The sequence below is a fragment of the Ambystoma mexicanum genome, chromosome 3q (assembly GCF_040938575.1).
Source record: "Ambystoma mexicanum isolate Mex_15411 chromosome 3q, UKY_AmexF1_1, whole genome shotgun sequence".
NCBI lineage: Eukaryota > Metazoa > Chordata > Amphibia > Caudata > Ambystomatidae > Ambystoma > Ambystoma mexicanum.
The window spans coordinates 246,725,194-246,743,949 of record NC_090926.1 but is presented as its reverse complement, the minus strand read 5'-3'; positions in this window follow the sequence as shown (position 1 = coordinate 246,743,949).

The following is an 18,756-nucleotide window of genomic DNA, read 5'->3' as shown; positions in this document are numbered from 1 at the left end:
CAAGGGGCCCTGTCAGCGAGGATGCCTGAGTAACTTCAGCACGGCTGGTCACTGAGGGTCCAACAGGATCGGCCGTTCTGGAACATCAAAAGTCCCCGGGTTACATCGGTCTCAGGGAACCAACCCAAATAAGGCTATGCTTAATGACCACTAGTGACCATTGTTCAGAGGACCGGCAGGCTACAATCGGGAAAGTGTCCCGGACAATTGAGCCTGCCCAAAGAGGCAAAATGGGGTGCAAGTAGACTAGATAGCCAATTGGAAAGGCTTACAGACTTGTGAGAGACCCCTGACATTGCTACACAGGTGGATTCAGCCGAGGAGTCAGTGGAAGACATCCCTAGTATGATGCCGGTGAAGATGCAAGGGCCTAGGGGCAAGTCCGTATGTATAACAGACACCAAGTAGCGCAGCAGGAAGAAATCGAAAAATACGCTGCTAAAAATGCAATAAAACAAGGTGCAGATAACCTTATTAAATCGCTGTTCTCACAGACTGCAGTAAAGGCTGCTTTGTCTCAAATGGACGGGCATCAGCGGAGGACACACATTTGGGCCCAAGACAGCCCGTTTGGACCATACAACAGGGTCGACAGGTCGAAGGACAAGTGATCTCTCTTTTGGAGGGGGCTAGTCCACCAACACCTCAAGCGCCTGCAAAGGCTGCCCCTGTGCCCCAATCACAGAGACACGTATTCAGCCTATGGCTCCAACTTAAAACTCGAAATTCCCACTCACAAGGGCCTTCATTTACCTGGCAGAGGGTGGCTTAAGGAGTCTGTGCAAAGAGAAAGGTGTGTTTCCTACAGGGTGCGAGGCGTTTGCAGAACGTGTACCAAACACTGCAGCAGAAACTGCAAGAGGAACCATTAACTGTAATGATGGAGGATGTCATCCCAGAAACCATTCCTCTGTTTTGAACCGCTCACATTTTCTGTCTCTGTTGCAGGAAATACCCTTGTTGGGTGGCATGCAATCTGCCAATGTGCCCAGAGTATTTTTCCCTGACCGCCGCAGACACGATCAAGTGGTGATTTACCTTAAATCTTACGTTATGGATACACTACTTAAGTAACGGGACGACTTGAGATGCTTGGGTACCACTTATTACCAATTGATTGCACTTCTTTGCGTTGGGGGGGGGGCTGAAGAGGCCTTTATTGGGCCATGTGGCGTCAAGTGTTATGGTGGAGGACCAGCTCCTGGCATTAAAGAGAACAATGATGGTCTCAGAAGAGACCCAGGACTGGTCCTAGCTCCTGGAATCTTCCTCAAATTAGACTTTACATCTTCAACCTGGGGTCCAAAAGTGCAATGATGTGGCCCGAAGGGGAAGACCAGCGGTTTTTCGGTGGCCTCTTTTAATTCCAGAGGTCATATATATTTGTTTAGCAACTGCTCCTTACCAAACACATTTAGGAAATACACTGTTATTGTTTTACAGGAAAGTTGTCTGAAAGCAGAGCTTGCCTTCAACGGCTACCAGGTTATTTTTCAGGCGGCATGACAGAGCGTGCGTGGCCGCCCATATGGTGGCCTTCTGATCCTAGTTAAATTATCTCTGTCAATTGACGTGGTGCTTAGCATTGATGTTTGTTTTGGTGTGCTGACCACACATTAGATTTGAATCGGCAGTGAATGTCAATGTGTTGGTGATCAACATTTACTGGCATAGGCGTATGGGGGCAATAACAGATGTGTTTGAATCAATGTCTAACTTTGTGGTGGATTGGTATAACACTTTCCCAGCAGGGCACATTCTGGTGGTGGGGGATATAAATTCTGATTGTCTCTCTGCTATCGAGCCGAATGTAATAAGTTCCAAAAGGAAGGACTCTAAAACTGAATGGAAGAGTTTGGGTAGAATGTTCGACGGACCTGGGGCTTTCGCCTCTCAGTGGTATGGTTAAAGGAGACATTCCTGCGTCGGCAACATGGTCTAATTGGTGGCGTGCGTCCACTATTGATGACATGTTTTCGGGATCCTGGTTACTGGGGAATTGCTCCCATTTTGAGAGGCAGTGGACAGACCTGAGTGACCATGCCACCCTGGAAGCTCAGTTTGACTCCTTGGTCATAGTGCCTTGCCGGACTGCCAAATATTCAGGGTGGAGGGAGGTGGTGCCTAATGTATAGGGAAATCACCTTCACTGGACGCCACGTATGTTTTGTGAGAGTGAACCAAACCATTGCTGAAGCTATGTCTCTGAAATCCGGGCACAAAATGCTCACCAAGTTTGAGTGCTTTGTGGCCAATGTTATTGCCCCCAACAATCTCATGGCTGGTAAAGGGAAGTTTTGTTCATCTTCCCATACACACACCAACAATGATCATGTGGTGGTTAGAAGAAGAGTTTTGTGATGCAGGCTCAGGAAAATTAAAATCGATGACTCTCTTTCTGAATTGTACTAAGGGGCTCACATCAAGCATGCACAGCAGGGGTTTAATAACTGGCTCTGCGCATCTAGAGCTTGTCGTCTGCAATTGGACGTGGAAACAATGTTAGCTGCGCTTGTAGACAAGGATTCAAAATCCTTCTGGTCACTGATTAACACATCTCGAGGGCACCGGGCACGAATAGGCTCACAAATATTCTCTTCAAACAGAACCCTTCACTCTGGCCAGAAATTCTCCATTCCCTGTTTCTCGACATCATTACACTACAGCGTTTTCCGCCATTATAGGGTAGCACCCACATTATTTCCATCATTTTGAGGGGGTTAAGATTGTTGCCCTGTAACTACCGTCCGATAGAAATAGTCAATGCAGACTCCAAACTGTTCTCATGTGTTCTTCTACAACATCTGGAAGCCCGTAGCCAGAAATTAATAACGAGGTGGCAAACAGGCTTCCGAAAAGGGATGGGCACCCTACTGAAAGACATGCTACTGAAGTGTATCCAGGGCCATTCTTGGACAAGGGGAAGTAATCCTTTCTACCTCACCTCTATAAACCTTGCAGCAGCTTTTGATGCAGTTGATCGGACACTGCTTTGGCAGAAATTGGAGAGATGGAGCATTGCACCAGGTCTTTTAGGGCTGATAGTCACGCTGCATAGCAACTCCACTGTACAACAAATCAATCTGAACCACCAAGGCTTCCTGTACCGTTCCCTCAAAACATACAGAGGGGTAAGGCAGGGGTGTGTTTTAGCCCCCTGCCTGTACAACCTATGTATGTCTGATTTGGATCAATACTTGCAACCAATATCATTGTCAACTACATAAATATCTCTGTTAAGGTCACTATGGACAGGGTATGCAGATGATTATATAGTATTTGATAACACTCCCATCGGCCTTCAGCACCTTTTGGGCAGATTTTAAGCTTTTGTGAAGGACAATTTCTTTTTGGTAAATCCGGCAAAGACAAAGATCATGCAATTTTCCATACTTCGAAAACAGGTATCATTCAAGTGGCATGTCCAGTCTACATTGTCGGAGAGGATTCACTCTATTTTGTATCTTGGCTTTAAGCTTTAACACTCTGTTTGCTCAATTCAGGCATGGCTGTTATCTAAGGCCACCAAACTAGCCAATCAATTAGAGGGTGGATTCCAAATTTGGCAAGTTTTCCTTATTGTCTTGCATAAGATTCTTTGAGGGCAAGATCATCCGACATTGCTTTATGGGACTGAAGTATATGATCTGGATCTGATAGATTACTTGCCTCACCTGGAAGCCTTAATGTAGAGAAGAGTCATCCATCTTCAATCCTCTACACCACATGCAATGATCAGGTATGAATTGGGGGGCATCTCAATGAAGGCTAGAGCACTCTGGCGCTACCTATCATTTTATGGGAAAATGTCAACTGCATCGGATAACTCACTGATGTGGGATTTTAGAAATATATGTGCATCTGGAGGACTTTGAGCTATATCAGAAATAAAGGGACTGGCTCATCTTTTATCGGCTGATTCAGGCTGCTCTATATGAGACCTTAAAGGCATTCCTGACAAAGTAAAGAAGACATTTTTTTATTTTTTTATTTATTTAGCATCAATTGGTTTACATTAAAACCTTAAATGCAAAAATAACAAAGTCAAAAAGAAAAAAGAAAAAGAACACCGCTTTAAAATTGGAACATTACAAATAAAAAGAAACTGCTCGAATTTCCGAGGCCCGGGTAAAGACCTCAATAAGGAATTTCCTAATAAAACACAACGGGACCTAATTGTCCAAGGTTACAAAAATGTCCCTCAAAAAGTTCAGAAGTGCCAGAGTCAAAGATAGTCTCCTTCCCCATCTTAAAATTGACCACCACTCTTCCAATGTTCTTGATTCAAATTCACCTAGGAATTTTCCTGACAAAGTAAAGAAGGCATTGTTTACAGCGGACTGGGCCAACATGGTCACAGAATTTCAAGCCTATCCCTCGTTAAGTCTTTCAAAATTTAACCACAAAAAAACAAGAAATAAAACAAGGAATATTAGCCCTATACCTATCGATTTATTCGGGCAAACAGGTGGAAAACACTTACATGAGATTTTGGTTGCATTTGTTTTGGAATAAGGACAAACTGCTGCGATATTGGTTGATAGCGGTGGAAATAGCCTTTAGTAGGCTTTGTAAGGACGATAAATATCGAGGAACATCTAGGCACTCACTGATGGTATGTGAAGCTTTGAATCAGATAAGGTCAAAAGAGTTTTATAAATTCATGAACAAGCACTGTATTTCACCCGAGCAAACGTGGAATTACTGTCTGACAGGATGAACAACTTTAATTGTAAATGCAGTTTCAATTTGTTTTGATGCAATTCTTTTGCTGTGAACGCTCTGCAATCTATTTTAATTGGACATCATTTCTCGTTTTTCTTTTTTTTTCTTTCCTTTGGTCTTTTGCGTGTATGTTTTACAATTTGTTAAAGGTTCAATTGAATTTTAACCAATAAAACAAAAATAAAAAAATAAAAAAATAATTAGTTCATATAGCTTCGAAGGCCATGCGTTTTATTGAGCACAAAATCAATAGTCCCCACTGTGAGAGAACGGATCTCAACGACCGGTGGGGGGTGTCTGTACTTCCGCTACCTATATGGTGGAGGAGAGGCACAGGAGACCCCAGCCAAGATTCTCTATTCGGTAGCAATGGTCGAGCAATCAAGGCCTAGCTTCTCAGGAGGTGATGCAGGCTGGTTCTTAAGTACAGTGTATCCCCAAGCCCCCACAAAGGAATATCCACACTCTGTATTGGTTAGAACACAGTCTTTATATAATCAATATTTAAGGTTATGTACATTTATCATGATAACTCACTTTGTACTCTGGCAAAATCTACAATGACAAATATTTACAATCCTAAAGTGGTACCACCCTAGATCTCATTGAAGTGCATGAACAATACTGTACAATATCACACAGACCAATAGAGTGAAACCAGCAATAGAGAGAGGAGAGAAAATAAGATGGTTGAGCAATAGGCAGAATACTGGCCCCTACCACTGGGCACAGTTCTGTGTGGAGATCCCCCCACCTGGGCAACCTGTAAAGAAAGATATAGCACAAGCCCAGTCCATATATTGCTCTGCAAGTCTTAGTCTCTCCTATAATGTTTTTACCCCCCCCAATGTACCTGGTGGAGTCAAGTTCCTCGAAGAGGCGTCGACAAACGTCGAGGGACTCGCTGTTCATCGACGGGGAATCGACGGCCCTTCTTGAATGCCTTCCCTTTCAAGCAGGAGGCACGGGCGTCGAACGTCCGTCGACAAACGGGGTAGAACGATGTCGAAGAGGCGGCAGCTTCGTCCGAGCGGTGCTCGTCGGCGTCGAGACGTCGGCGTCCTGCAAGGCGGAGGTGTGCGGGGCACCTCGATGACAATAGTTCTGGACCGCAAAGATTGTAGAGACGGAAACCCAGCAAGGGCGTCGAATCGTCCAAGTCTTTGAGGTCGTTGGGTGGCGGGAAACCCACCGGCAGGTTTCTCCTCGGCGCGTTGGTCGTCCTCGACTTTTTCCGGCAGGATAAGCGGTCGACGAAGCGGTCGAGAAAGTCCTTCGATTGAATGTTCTTAGGCAAAGGAGCGGACGGCTCCGGTCGTCGGCGGCACGGCGTCAAGTGGTTCCCACGGCTGGGCAACACAACTTCGACGGGCCTCCAGCGGTTTCACAAACCTGCGAACCCTGGTCGACGGCAATGGACTTCGACGGCGTCGATGTCCGGGTGCTTCACTTCGATCTCCTCAGCGGTCCCGTCTCGGGTCGACAACCTTTCGGGGGTCTGTCTTCCAGGGTGCTTCGGCGAAGATGGAGCGATGCTCGATGGTCCCTCGGAGCACGGGAAGAGGGCGCCTTACCAGGTCCTCTCTCGGGTCAGCCCTCGACGAATTCGTCAGCCTTCGGATCGGTCGAAGCAAATGCCACAGCAAGTCTTCTTCTTCCAGCTGGACATCGAGGATCAGCAGTTCCAGTTACTCGTAGAGTGGAGACTCAGCTCCCTGGCTGCTTCAGGAGCACAATGGTCGCTTCTCAACCAAAGGTCCCTTCTGAACACTGAACACTTTTCCAGTGGTGAGAGGTCCCCAGATATACTATCCTCTCTCTCATCCACGCTGCTGGCACACACTCAGCAGCCAATCATACTGCAGGGCATTCATGCAGTCAGTCAGCCAATCAGGTACACAGTGCATTCAGGCCACACTCCTCCCTTTCAGACACTCACAACAAGGAATGTGGATTGGGACAAGTACCCAGCCATTCAACACTACACACTGCATTCAGGCCAGTTTCGGGCAGGGTTGTCTCGGTCTTTGTCTCTCATGCCAGAAACCAGACAACCACAACAAGAAGTGTATATTGGTCACACACCCCATTCACCCAGGTCCCACCCACAGGAGGTACCCACAACATACAGTCACTGGGAAGGCTCCAGTCAGTCTAGCTGGGCCTTCACAACAATACCATACATGGAACTTCCACCCAACAGCCAGTCAGGGGGAAGGGACAGAGACAGGGCTTCCCAGGACTTTGGGAAAACAAGATAACAGGCAATAGAAAGCAAGAGGCCACAGGGGCCATCTTGTTTCCTATCAGGAATCAACAGATCCCAATGGCAGGGTCTGGGTATCCCAAAATGGAGGACACCCGGAGCACCTGTCAATTTCAGCACGGAGCTGCCACCAGCCCATACCCTGCTCTGGGGCCACCCACAGGTGCCCAAAAACATACACTAGGGGCACAGGGTTGTACCCCTACCCATGGGTGCCATAAGGGTATCCCATGGGTCTGTTCACCAAACCAAAAGAGAGAGCTGCACTGCCAGGAGTCCCACATGGACTCCGGGGCAGAAAACATAACAGAACACATGGTAAAAACAGAAAAAGGACAAGGATTCAGAGGCCCTGTCCATCAGATGCATTTCCAGCATCACAGTCGCCCCCCCCAGACTGAGGTGGAGGGTGTCTAATCTCCCACGGGATAGACACCCTCATCCAGACGGTCAACATACCTTCTGGAAAGGCCATCTGCATTATCGTGACTCTTCCCTGGTCTGTGCTCTATGGTGAAGTCTAGCCCTTGCAGGCTAATGGACCACCTGAGCAATTTCGGGTTCTCACCCTTCATCTGCATAAGCCACTTCAGGGGCTTATGATCTGTTTGGACCTTGAAGGTAGACCCCGTAAGGTAGGGCCTAAAACGCCTAAGGCTCCAAACTATACTAAAACACTCCTTTTCAACAGTAGCCCACCTAAGTTCTCTACCCTTGAGTTGTCTACTGATGAATATGATAGGGTGTTCTCTCCCTTTGTCATCTAACTGGGACAAGACAGCTCCAATTCCGGTGTCGCAGGCATCCGTCTGGACGATAAAGGGTCGGCTGTAGTCAGGCGCACTCAACACAGGTGCCCTACACAGACTTTCTTTCAAGCCATCAAAGGCCCTCTGACAGTCTTCGGTCCAAGTAACCTTCCTAGGCTGCTTGGGTGACGTTAGAGCTGTCAGAGGTGCAGCTATGGTCCCATAGTCTGCCATGAAATTGCGATAGTACCCAGTGAGGCCCAAAAAGGCTCTCACCTGGGTTTGAGTAGTGGGAGTCTCCCAGTTCTGTACATCCTGTACTTTACTGGCGAGAGGTTGGATTTGACCCCCTCCTACCTCATGACCAAGATAGGTAACTTTCCCCTGAGCTATCTGGCACTTGGTAGCCTTGATAGTGAGGTTAGCCCTTTTCAAGGCCTGCAACACCCTATCCAGATGTGTCAAATGCTCTTCCCAGGTGGAACTGTAGACGGCAATGTCGTCTAAGTAAGCCACACAAAAGGCTTCCAGCCCACTGAGCGCATGATTGACCAATCTCTGGAAGGTGGCAGGGGCATTCTTCAACCCAAAAGGCATGACCCTAAACTGGTAGAGTCCCTCAGGTGTTGAGAAGGCCGTCTTTTCCTTGGCATGGTCCGTCAGAGCTATTTGCCAATAGCCTGAAGTGAGGTCAAAGGTGCTCACAAACTTGGCAGCACCGATGGTGTCCACGAGCTCATCAGCCCTGGGCAATGGGTGCGCGTCAGTCTTGGTGACGGCATTGACTCCTCGGTAGTCCACACAGAACCTCCAATCCTTGGTACCCGCCTGGGAACTTGCCTTGGGGACAAGGACCACTGGACTGGACCAGGGACTGGTTGAGGGTTCAATAACACCCAGATCCAACATCTTGGCAACCTCAGCCTGGATGTGGTTCTTAACGGTATCTGACATACAGTAGCACCTGCTTTTGACAGGCACACTGTCACCAGTGTCAATTTCATGCTTACACCACGGTGTAAGGCCTGGCTTCAGTGAAAACAGAGAGGCGTACTGTTGGAGCAAAGCCCTACAGGCCCTCTGTTGCTCTGTTGTCAAATCTGGAGAGAGATGTACTCCCTCCACTGAGCCATCCTGAGGGTTGCTATGCAGCAAATCAGGAAGGGGCTCACTCTCATCCTCTTCTTGCCCAGAAGCTAGCAAGAGACATGAGACATCCGCTCGCCGGTGGAAAGGCTTGAGCCTGTTGACATGGAATAGCTGAGGGGCTACCCCAGGGGCTCCCATGTCAACCAGATAATTGACTTCGCCCACCTTGGAGATGATCCTGAAGGGTCCAGTCCACTTGTCTGCCAAAGCCCTAGGCTTGGTAGGCTCCATCACAAGGATTTCCTGTCCCGGAGGCCAATCCACTTGCGAGGCTTTAAGGTCATGCCAGTACTTATTCAATTCCTGGCTGGCCTTGAGATTTGCTGTTGCCTGTCCCATCATCTGTGTCATCCTCCGTCTGAGGCCTAACACATAGTCCCCCACTTGCTTGGCGGGACCCGGAGGGGTGGCTTCCAAGCCTTCCCTGATCAAGGCGAGGGGCCCCCTCACGGGATGTCCAAAGAGTAACTCAAAGGGGCTGAAACCAACACCCTCTTGAGGTACCTCCCTGTAAGCAAACAGCAGGCATGGCAGGAGGAGATCCCATTTCCTCCTTAGGGGTTCTTCCAAAGCCCCTAGCATGCCCTTGAGAGTTTTATTAAATCTCTCAACCAGACCATTGGTCTGGGGGTGGTAAGAGGTGGAAAACTTGTAGGTTACCCCGCACTCTTTCCACATGGTTTTCATGTAACTCGACATGAAGTTGGATCCTCTGTCAGAGACAACCTCCTTGGGGAATCCAGCATGGGTGAAAATGCCCAGGAGAGCCCTGGCAACCACCTTGGCCGTAACCGTCCAAAGGGGTATCGCCTCAGGGTACCTGGTGGCATGATCTACCAAGACCAGGATGAACCGATGTCCACCTGAAGTGGGAGGGTCAAGGGGACCGACGATGTCGATGCCCACCCTCTCAAATGGGGTGCCAACCACTGGCAACGGCTGCAGTGGGGCAATGACACTGCCTCCAGTCTTGCCAGACAACTGACAAGTTGGGCAGGTCCTGCTGTGGGACTCCACCTCTACTCCCATCCGTGGCCAGTAGAAATGGGCAGAGAGCCTCTGCTTAGTCTTCTTGGTCCCAAGATGACCAGCCAAGGGCACCTCATGCGCCAACTGCAGTAGGAAGGGCCTGTAAACCTGGGGTACCACCAACCTCTTGTGGGCACCAGGTTCAGGCTTAGTGGGCTCACTAACAAGGAGCTCACCCTCCCAATAAATCCGGAAATTCCTAGGCACCTCTCCTTGTGCCTGGGCCAGGGCCTGTTTCCTCAGTCCCTCGAGAGAGTGGCACTCTCTCTGTCCCTTACAGAAGTCCGCCCGGGAGGGTCCCCCTTCAGCTAACAAGCATTGAAGGTCGGGATGATCCTCCGGGTTAAGAGCCTCTCCCACAGGAGAGTCTTCTGCCTCTTCTCCCAAAGGAGTTGAGTTTGGGTTTTCCACTGGACCCAGCCCGTCCGGAGCATGGATCCCAATGGGTGCAGCAGGAAGAGAAGGTGCTCCCTCCACAGAGGTGGCCTTCTTGGTCTTCCTCCTTCTTGCCTTAGGCCTCGCCTTTGGCTCGGGTATCTGACCCACACCCAGACCCGATGTCACCTGTGATCTAGTGACGGCAGCAGCAGTCATGGGAAGACCATCCGAGATCAACCCCAACTCTACTAGATCATTCCCTAACAAAATGTTAGCAGGGACATTGTCCTGAATCAGGACAGGAAGCTTCGCTGTCTTGTCGCCAATCATGAGTGTGACTAAGGCTACAGGTGATAATTTGGGAGGCCCACCAGCTAACCTGGTGGTTTGCAGAGGAGCACCTTCATAGTCCTCTGGCCTGAGCAGGGTCCTGTCCACCACTGTCATGCTTGCCCCAGTGTCTCTCAAACCAGTAGAAGGCTGGCCATTCAAGAGGACACTTCTCAAAAACCTACGGGTGTTCTGTGGGATAGTCGCCAGTACTTCCGCGTACTGGTCCCAGGCCCCAAGGGACACTAAGGAAATCTCCACCGGAGCACCAAATGTGATACCGGCAGTGGAGGGGAGGACAGTGGCCTCCACCTCAGACACGGGGTAAGGGTAGGTCAGGCTGACAGCCTGGACTCCAAGTGCCTTACATTTACACTTGGGGTCACCCCTTTTGTGATCCAGAGCCCCACAGTCCCAACAAGCGCCAGGAGTGCGGGGTACGGTACTGGAACCACTGGGAACCTGCTTTGCAGCAGGTGGACCACTACTCTTATTCCCACCCCCAGATGACTTATCCCCACTAGACTTTTGGGTCTTAAGAGAGGAAGGTTTTGGTTTACCCGACTGTGACTGCTTGGGGGACTCCTCAGCTTTCTGAGAGGCCCCCTTCTCCTTGTCCTTGTCCTTCCCACTGGAGTCCTTAGGGGACACCCGGTGGGAGACCCACTTGTCAGCCAACCTAGCCAGCTTAAAGGGGTCCAAAATGTTCTGGTCAGCCACATACTGACGCAGCTCTGGTGAACAGGCTTCAGAGAAATGCTCAAAAAACAAGAGGTGGGACAATTCAACAAAAGTCTTAACCTTGTATCCATCGATCCACCCCATCATGTTCATGTGCGCAGCACTCACCCAGTCGACCCAAGACATATTCTCCTTTTTCTTAAAATCCCTGAACCTTCTAAGGTATTGGGTAGGTGTCTTGCCGAACTTGGCAATCAAAGCAGACTTCATACACTCGTACTGACCCCTTTCTTCCACACTCAGCTTCAGAATACAGTCATACCCGGTTTGAGGCACTCTGCTTAACAAACACTTCGCCCAATCTCTTTTATCCACATCATGAATCTCACAAGCCATTTCAAATGCTTCAATCCATTGGAGGATATCCGAACCCTCCACAAATACACCAACCAAATCTTTCATAAACTTGGTGGCTGGGGACCTGACACTCTCACTGGATCTAGCTGAAGTCTCCACTCTAGCTTTCTCTAGCTGGATCCTCTGACATTCAGTGTCCTGGCTCTTGAGTTCAAGGTCCTTATTTTTGAGTTCAAGATCCCTATTCTTGAGCTCCACCTGTTGAGCCAACTCCTCTTTCTTAAGCTCAGCATCTATTTCCAACTTGCGGTATTCAAAGGCCAATTTCATCCTTAATAACTCAAGTTCTAAGGAATTGCTGGAGTTTGGAACAGAGGCAGCAGGAATGGCGGCATTCCCAGAAACAGATTCAGCTGAAACCCCAGGGGCAGAGTCCTCATTGGTTGCATTCCCCCCCTCATCAAGAGTTTCACTATCAGTCTGGTAGTCCACCAGGGCAGCTATCAGCTCCGCCCTAGACTTATCCACAAAGTCTAACTCCCTGGCTTCACAAGCACTCTGGAGAGCCTCCAAGCTCATCCGAGTTAATTTGCCATTCGCAATAGACTCCATTGTTTGTAATGCAGTTACCTTGTACACAACTAAACCTTAATTCAATAAAGGGCAAATATCCTTTGTAAGTGGCACGGTTATACACTGATTCTTAAAACCATAAGCATCCCACCGCTGCCACCAGTGTGAGAGAACGGACCTCAACGACTGGTGGGGGGTGTCTGTACTTCCGCTCCCTATATGGTGGAGGAGAGGCACAGGAGACCCCAGCCAAGATTCTCTATTCGGTAGCAATGGTCGAGCAATCAAGGCCTAGCTTCTCAGGAGGTGATGCAGGCTGGTTCTTAAGTACAGTGTATCCCCAAGCCCCCACAAAGGAATATCCACACTCTGTATTGGTTAGAACACAGTCTTTATATAATCAAAAGTTAAGGTTATGTACATTTATCATGATAACTCACTTTGTACTCTGGCAAAATCTACAATGACAAATATTTACAATCCTAAAGTGGTACCACCCTAGATCTCATTGAAGTGCATGAACAATACTGTACAATATCACACAGACCAATAGAGTGAAACCAGCAATAGAGAGAGGAGAGAAAATAAGATGGTTGAGCAATAGGCAGAATACTGGCCCCTACCACTGGGCACAGTTCTGTGTGGAGATCCCCCCACCTGGGCAACCTGTAAAGAAAGATATAGCACAAGCCCAGTCCATATATTGCTCTGCAAGTCTTAGTCTCTCCTATAATGTTTTTACCCCCCCAATGTACCTGGTGGAGTCGAGTTCCTCGAAGAGGCGTCGACAAACGTCGAGGGACTCGCTGTTCGTCGACGGGGAATCGACGGCCCTTCTTGAATGCCTTCCCTTTCAAGCGGGAGGCACGGGGCGTCGAACGTCCGTCGACAAACTGGGTAAAACGATGTCGAAGAGGTGGCAGCTTCGTCCGAGCGGTGCTCGTCGGCGTCGAGACGTCGGCGTCCTGCAAGGCGGAGGTGTGCGGGGCACCTCGATGACAATAGTTCTGGACCGCAAAGATTGTAGAGACGGAAACCCAGCAAGGGCGTCGAATCGTCCAAGTCTTTGAGGTCATTGGGTGGCGGGAAACCCACCGGCAGGTTTCTCCTCGGCGCGTTGGTCGTCCTCGACTTTCTCCGGCAGGATAAGCGGTCGACGAAGCGGTCGAGAGAGTCCTTCGATTGAATGTTCTTAGGCAAAGGAGCGGACGGCTCCGGTCGTCGGCGGCACGGCGTCAAGTGGTTCCCACGGCTGGGCAACACAACTTCGACGGGCCTCCAGCGGTTTCACAAACCTGCAAACCCTGGTCGACGGCAATGGACTTCGACGGCGTCGATGTCCGGGTGCTTCACTTCGATCTCCTCAGCGGTCCCGTCTCGGGTCGACAACCTTTCGGGGGTCTGTCTTCCAGGGCGCTTCGGCGAAGATGGAGCGATGCTCGATGGTCCCTCGGAGCACGGGAAGAGGGCGCCTTACCAGGTCCTCTCTCGGGTCAGCCCTCGACGAATTCGTCAGCCTTCGGATCGGTCGAAGCAAATGCCACAGCAAGTCTTCTTCTTCCAGCTGGACGTCGAGGATCAGCAGTTCCAGTTACTCGTAGAGTGGAGACTCAGCTCCCTGGCTGCTTCAGGAGCACAATGGTCGCTTCTCAACCAAAGGTCCCTTCTGAACACTGAACACTTTTCCAGTGGTGAGAGGTCCCCAGATATACTATCCTCTCTCTCATCCACGCTGCTGGCACACACTCAGCAGCCAATCATACTGCAGGGCATTCATGCAGTCAGTCAGCCAATCAGGTACACAGTGCATTCAGGCCACACTCCTCCCTTTCAGACACTCACAACAAGGAATGTGGATTGGGACAAGTACCCAGCCATTCAACACTACACACTGCATTCAGGCCAGTTTCGGGCAGGGTTGTCTCGGTCTTTGTCTCTCATGCCAGAAACCAGACAACCACAACAAGAAGTGTATATTGGTCACACACCCCATTCACCCAGGTCCCACCCACAGGAGGTACCCACAACATACAGTCACTGGGAAGGCTCCAGTCAGTCTAGCTGGGCCTTCACAACAATACCATACATGGAACTTCCACCCAACAGCCAGTCAGGGGGAAGGGACAGAGACAGGGCTTCCCAGGACTTTGGGAAAACAAGATAACAGGCAATAGAAAGCAAGAGGCCACAGGGGCCATCTTGTTTCCTATCGGGAATCAACAGATCCCAATGGCAGGGTCTGGGTATCCCAAAATGGAGGACACCCGGAGCACCTGTCAATTTCAGCACGGAGCTGCCACCAGCCCATACCCTGCTCTGGGGCCACCCACAGGTGCCCAAAAACATACACTAGGGGCACAGGGTTGTACCCCTACCCATGGGTGCCATAAGGGTATCCCATGGGTCTGTTCACCAAACCAAAAGAGAGAGCTGCACTGCCAGGAGTCCCACATGGACTCCGGGGCAGAAAACATAACAGAACACACGGTAAAAACAGAAAAAGGACAAGGATTCAGAGGCCCTGTCCCTCAGATGCATTTCCAGCATCACACCCACTCCATTGACCTTTTCCAAGAGTTCAGAAAGGAATTATTTCGAGGTTTTTTCTCTTTTTTCCAGTAGGATAATGCATTTTCAGATTTCAGGTGAAAGGTTTTTCTTTCAGGCCTTTATAAACCCACCATAACTTTACTGGTGTTTTGTATACATGTCCCAATGCTCCAACCACAAGGCTGTCAACATTATATTGCACTGGTGATCTCTAAGAAGTGTAAAACCAGGTATGTAGTTGACTTGCCAGCCTTGCAAAATGTCTGTATTGGGTTGATTATGCTAATATATCAGACAAAGACAATTTCCTGGAGAAAAAGGTTTGCGTTTGGGCTAATTTGCACATCCACAATGCCTTGCTAACTTGGCTCAGAACTGGAGATGACCTTACAGCGAGGGCTACAATGTGGCGTTGAGTAATGTGTGACTTCATTCAAATGCACTATCCTACTTTCACATTTCAGGTTAAAGTTTTTTTTTCCCAAGCCTTTTTAAACACACCATAACTTTATTGATTGTTTTTTCCGAAAGACAGCAGATATGTCTGAATGATACTACCAAGCTAGGAATCAGATCTCTAGAGCAACCATACAGTCTATGAGATGGCAATATAAAAAGCACGAATTCCACAAACACATCAGCATATTCATGGTAATTCATGAGCACAGAGGCCAGGGATGCCATTGCTACAGGACAGTACAAAAGGTAGGATGTCAATATTTAGCAAGTAGATCAATTAATTTACGGATGTTGGCAATGCAGCCACTTTATCCTCAATATCACTAGATATAGTTATACTGCTGTCAAATAAAAAGGCAACATTTTAGAATAGGGTCATAACAATACGTAAAGTGGCTTGGTCTGTGGAGCACCCGAATAAGTGGGAGGGCCATCTACATCAAGGATGATGTTCTCCTGGCTCTTATTGTACATAGGTATCTGCAGGGCCATGTTCTAAGTCCTCCGGATTGAAAAACAAGGTGCTAAAGACAGGTGTTGCACAGTAATGCCCTTCCTGCCACCCTTTTTCTGACCTGCTGGATTTTCTTAATGTTTGCAGGCAGAGTGGGGGCACAGACCGGGGTGCATTTTCCCACTGTGCATTCCCACTCCACCTGCAACAATATTTGTTTTAACGCCAGCATGTCATTTTCATTCAAGGTGAAACCGTATTGCACAAAAGTAGAAACAGGGCAGGTCACCTATTTACAATTTCCAGATAGGGGATAATGACCTGCTGTTCCTTTGTGTCCAGGAAATGTCGTAATATATGTTGTGAATGCTCCAGAATCCGGAACATCAGATACATATCTATTCATTTCAGCAGACCAATGCACTAATGACCTAATGATGAGCAACCAAGAGGTGTCCTTCTTCTCTTGCACTTGAATACAAGAACAAGTAGGGGAATTTGCATCACGTGCTCACCAAGACACAAACGTGGTCCTGCAAATGTTTTTCAAAGTGGCCTCATATACACCATGTGAGCAAGCCCAAAACCACTAAGTAAGGCTTAGATATTCACTGCCCAAGAAAATGTGGAAACATGGGTCAAAATAGTGAATTAACTTTAAAACATATTTGTCCGTATGGATTACAATGTAATTAAACAGAACAAAAAGCAGTCATAACCCATTTATTAAGATTGAGGAATATCATTCAGGAGGCTTTATATGAAACTCGCACACGAGGAAGGGCACTCAGCCAATCAGTTGGCTGCAACAGCAGGTGAGAATACACATTCCCCGCCCTCTGTCGCAGCCACCCGAGGCCCTTCCCCGGGTGGCATCATTTATTTTGTTGCCTCTCCCTGTTGCCTTCACACCCCACCATCCACCAAAAAAACCCTGACCCCCTTTCCCCCCGCTACCGCCATCCCCACTAACCTGTGGGACCGGAGCTTTGTGCTCCAGTCCTGGCACTCCTCTCGTCTCCTGGCTGCCATAGACATGGAAAAGAGACTTAGGGCCTCATTAGGACCCTGGCGCTCCCGTAATGAAAGGTGCCTGTACGGGACTGGCACAGTTCATTACGGGATGCCTATTACAAGGCCTGCTAGCGGGTCCCGCTTCTCACGTCTGGTCTGACAAAGCTTCCCATCATTATCACGCCACCACAAAACTTCCTTCAGTGTATATGCCCACACTGACCCGGCAAACAGCCTCTGTTCAGGAGTCGCTTCATCTGAAAAACTGCAGTTGCACCATCAAAAGATATTTTAGGTACGGGACCTGCAATCCTCCAGAGCTGTATGGGACTTTCAATGCTTTAGAGCCCCTCTTCGATGTCCCCTCATCCAAAGTATGTCTCTTAAGCGCGTGTTTAGTTTACTGAATATGGCCGACGTGATGTTATATGGCACATTAGTACCCAGTGCGGGACAATGAGATTGTAACATGCAATCTCAATGGCCCTCTCCGGGGCATTACCCGACCAGGAATCCCTCTCCCCACAATGTTCCTTCCTTCCCCGGTGGGGGGTTGTGTCAGCCACTCAGCCGATGAGGAAGCTCGGAACGGGGTAATCCCCGCTCTGAGCAACCACACAGCTGCAGGCTGCCATCTTCCCCCACTGGAGATCAAGGTAAGTGTTGTTCCCTCCTTCCCCCTCCCCCCAATCCAAAGAATTCCTCCCCGCCCTCCCAACCCCACTTACCTTCTTTTCTGTCCATGTCATGAGCGGACAGGCTCGAAACACTTCTGTTCCCAGCGATTCCGCTCCGATGCACGCCACAGGCCATCATTGAAAGGAAGAAGGGACTACACGTAGTCCCTTCTCCCTTTCCATGGTGCCCATTTTGTTTGTTTACTATTTGTCATACATTTTCAATGGCCGCCATGGAAAGGGGAAATTTACCTATTTTTCCCTTCCCCGGCGGGCACTTTTTTACATTTTTTTTTCTGTTCTGAAACGTCAGAGCGTTTTGGAACAGAAAAAAAATGCTATTAGTAGCCTGGTCTTATGGGCCGGGGTACTAATAGCAATAGTCCCCTCGCAGGGGGCTATTACCACTTCAGGTAATGCCCCAGGGCCTTTGTTTCACTCGGGCCTGTAACTATGGGCACTGGGGCATTACCTGAAGTGGTAATTCCCCCCATGCTCGGGGCCTATTGCTTAGTTGGGAAAAAATTACAATAATCTTGGGAGGACTATCATTTTGATCATGGCTGCCCTACCCATCGAGAGCAGCGATTTCTTCCAAAACTCAGCAAAAATGTCCACTCCATTTATATCACGAAGTGTGTTATCATGATATGTGTTAATGAAGTCACAACGAATCATAATGCCGAGATATATGTATGTATTTCTCTGAAAGGCACAGGAAACCCCACTCTCTGGAAGACGGTATTAGCAACAGACACTAGTCTCGGAAAGAACATCCAGAGGATACAGTTGGAAATTCTCGTATTAAGGATTTTATTAAACCTAATACATTTATTATTGTGTGAGTTTAATCACAATTTTATTTTGCACTCAAACAATTATTTATTTAACATAGCAGCACAAGTGTTTAAAAACACATCATAATTCCATAAAATTCATACTCTTGAATCATTCACACATTTATCCTCAGCCATACAACATACATCTGCCCACTCATACACAACATCAATAAGTACAAGGTAAAAACACATAAGAAATATCACAATTCATTCACAATCCAATTATTGTACAAAAATTATTATATTTTGTGAAAAACAACAAACAGCATGACCACAGTGATTCTTGTGGGTGGTCAGCAGTTCGGATAGGCGAAGAATGGAAGATCTTCACAAATAGCCCTATCCACAATTTCTCTATATATGTATGTGACAGGTTCTCACGGAAGTGGGAGACACAGCAAATCAACACGCGGGGTCTGTGCGAGAGCTGCTATTTGAAAAAACACAGGTCTTACTTTTATTAATCCGAATACCAGATAGCCAGCCTAACATATATAGTATTTCAATCAGAATCGGTACGTTTTGT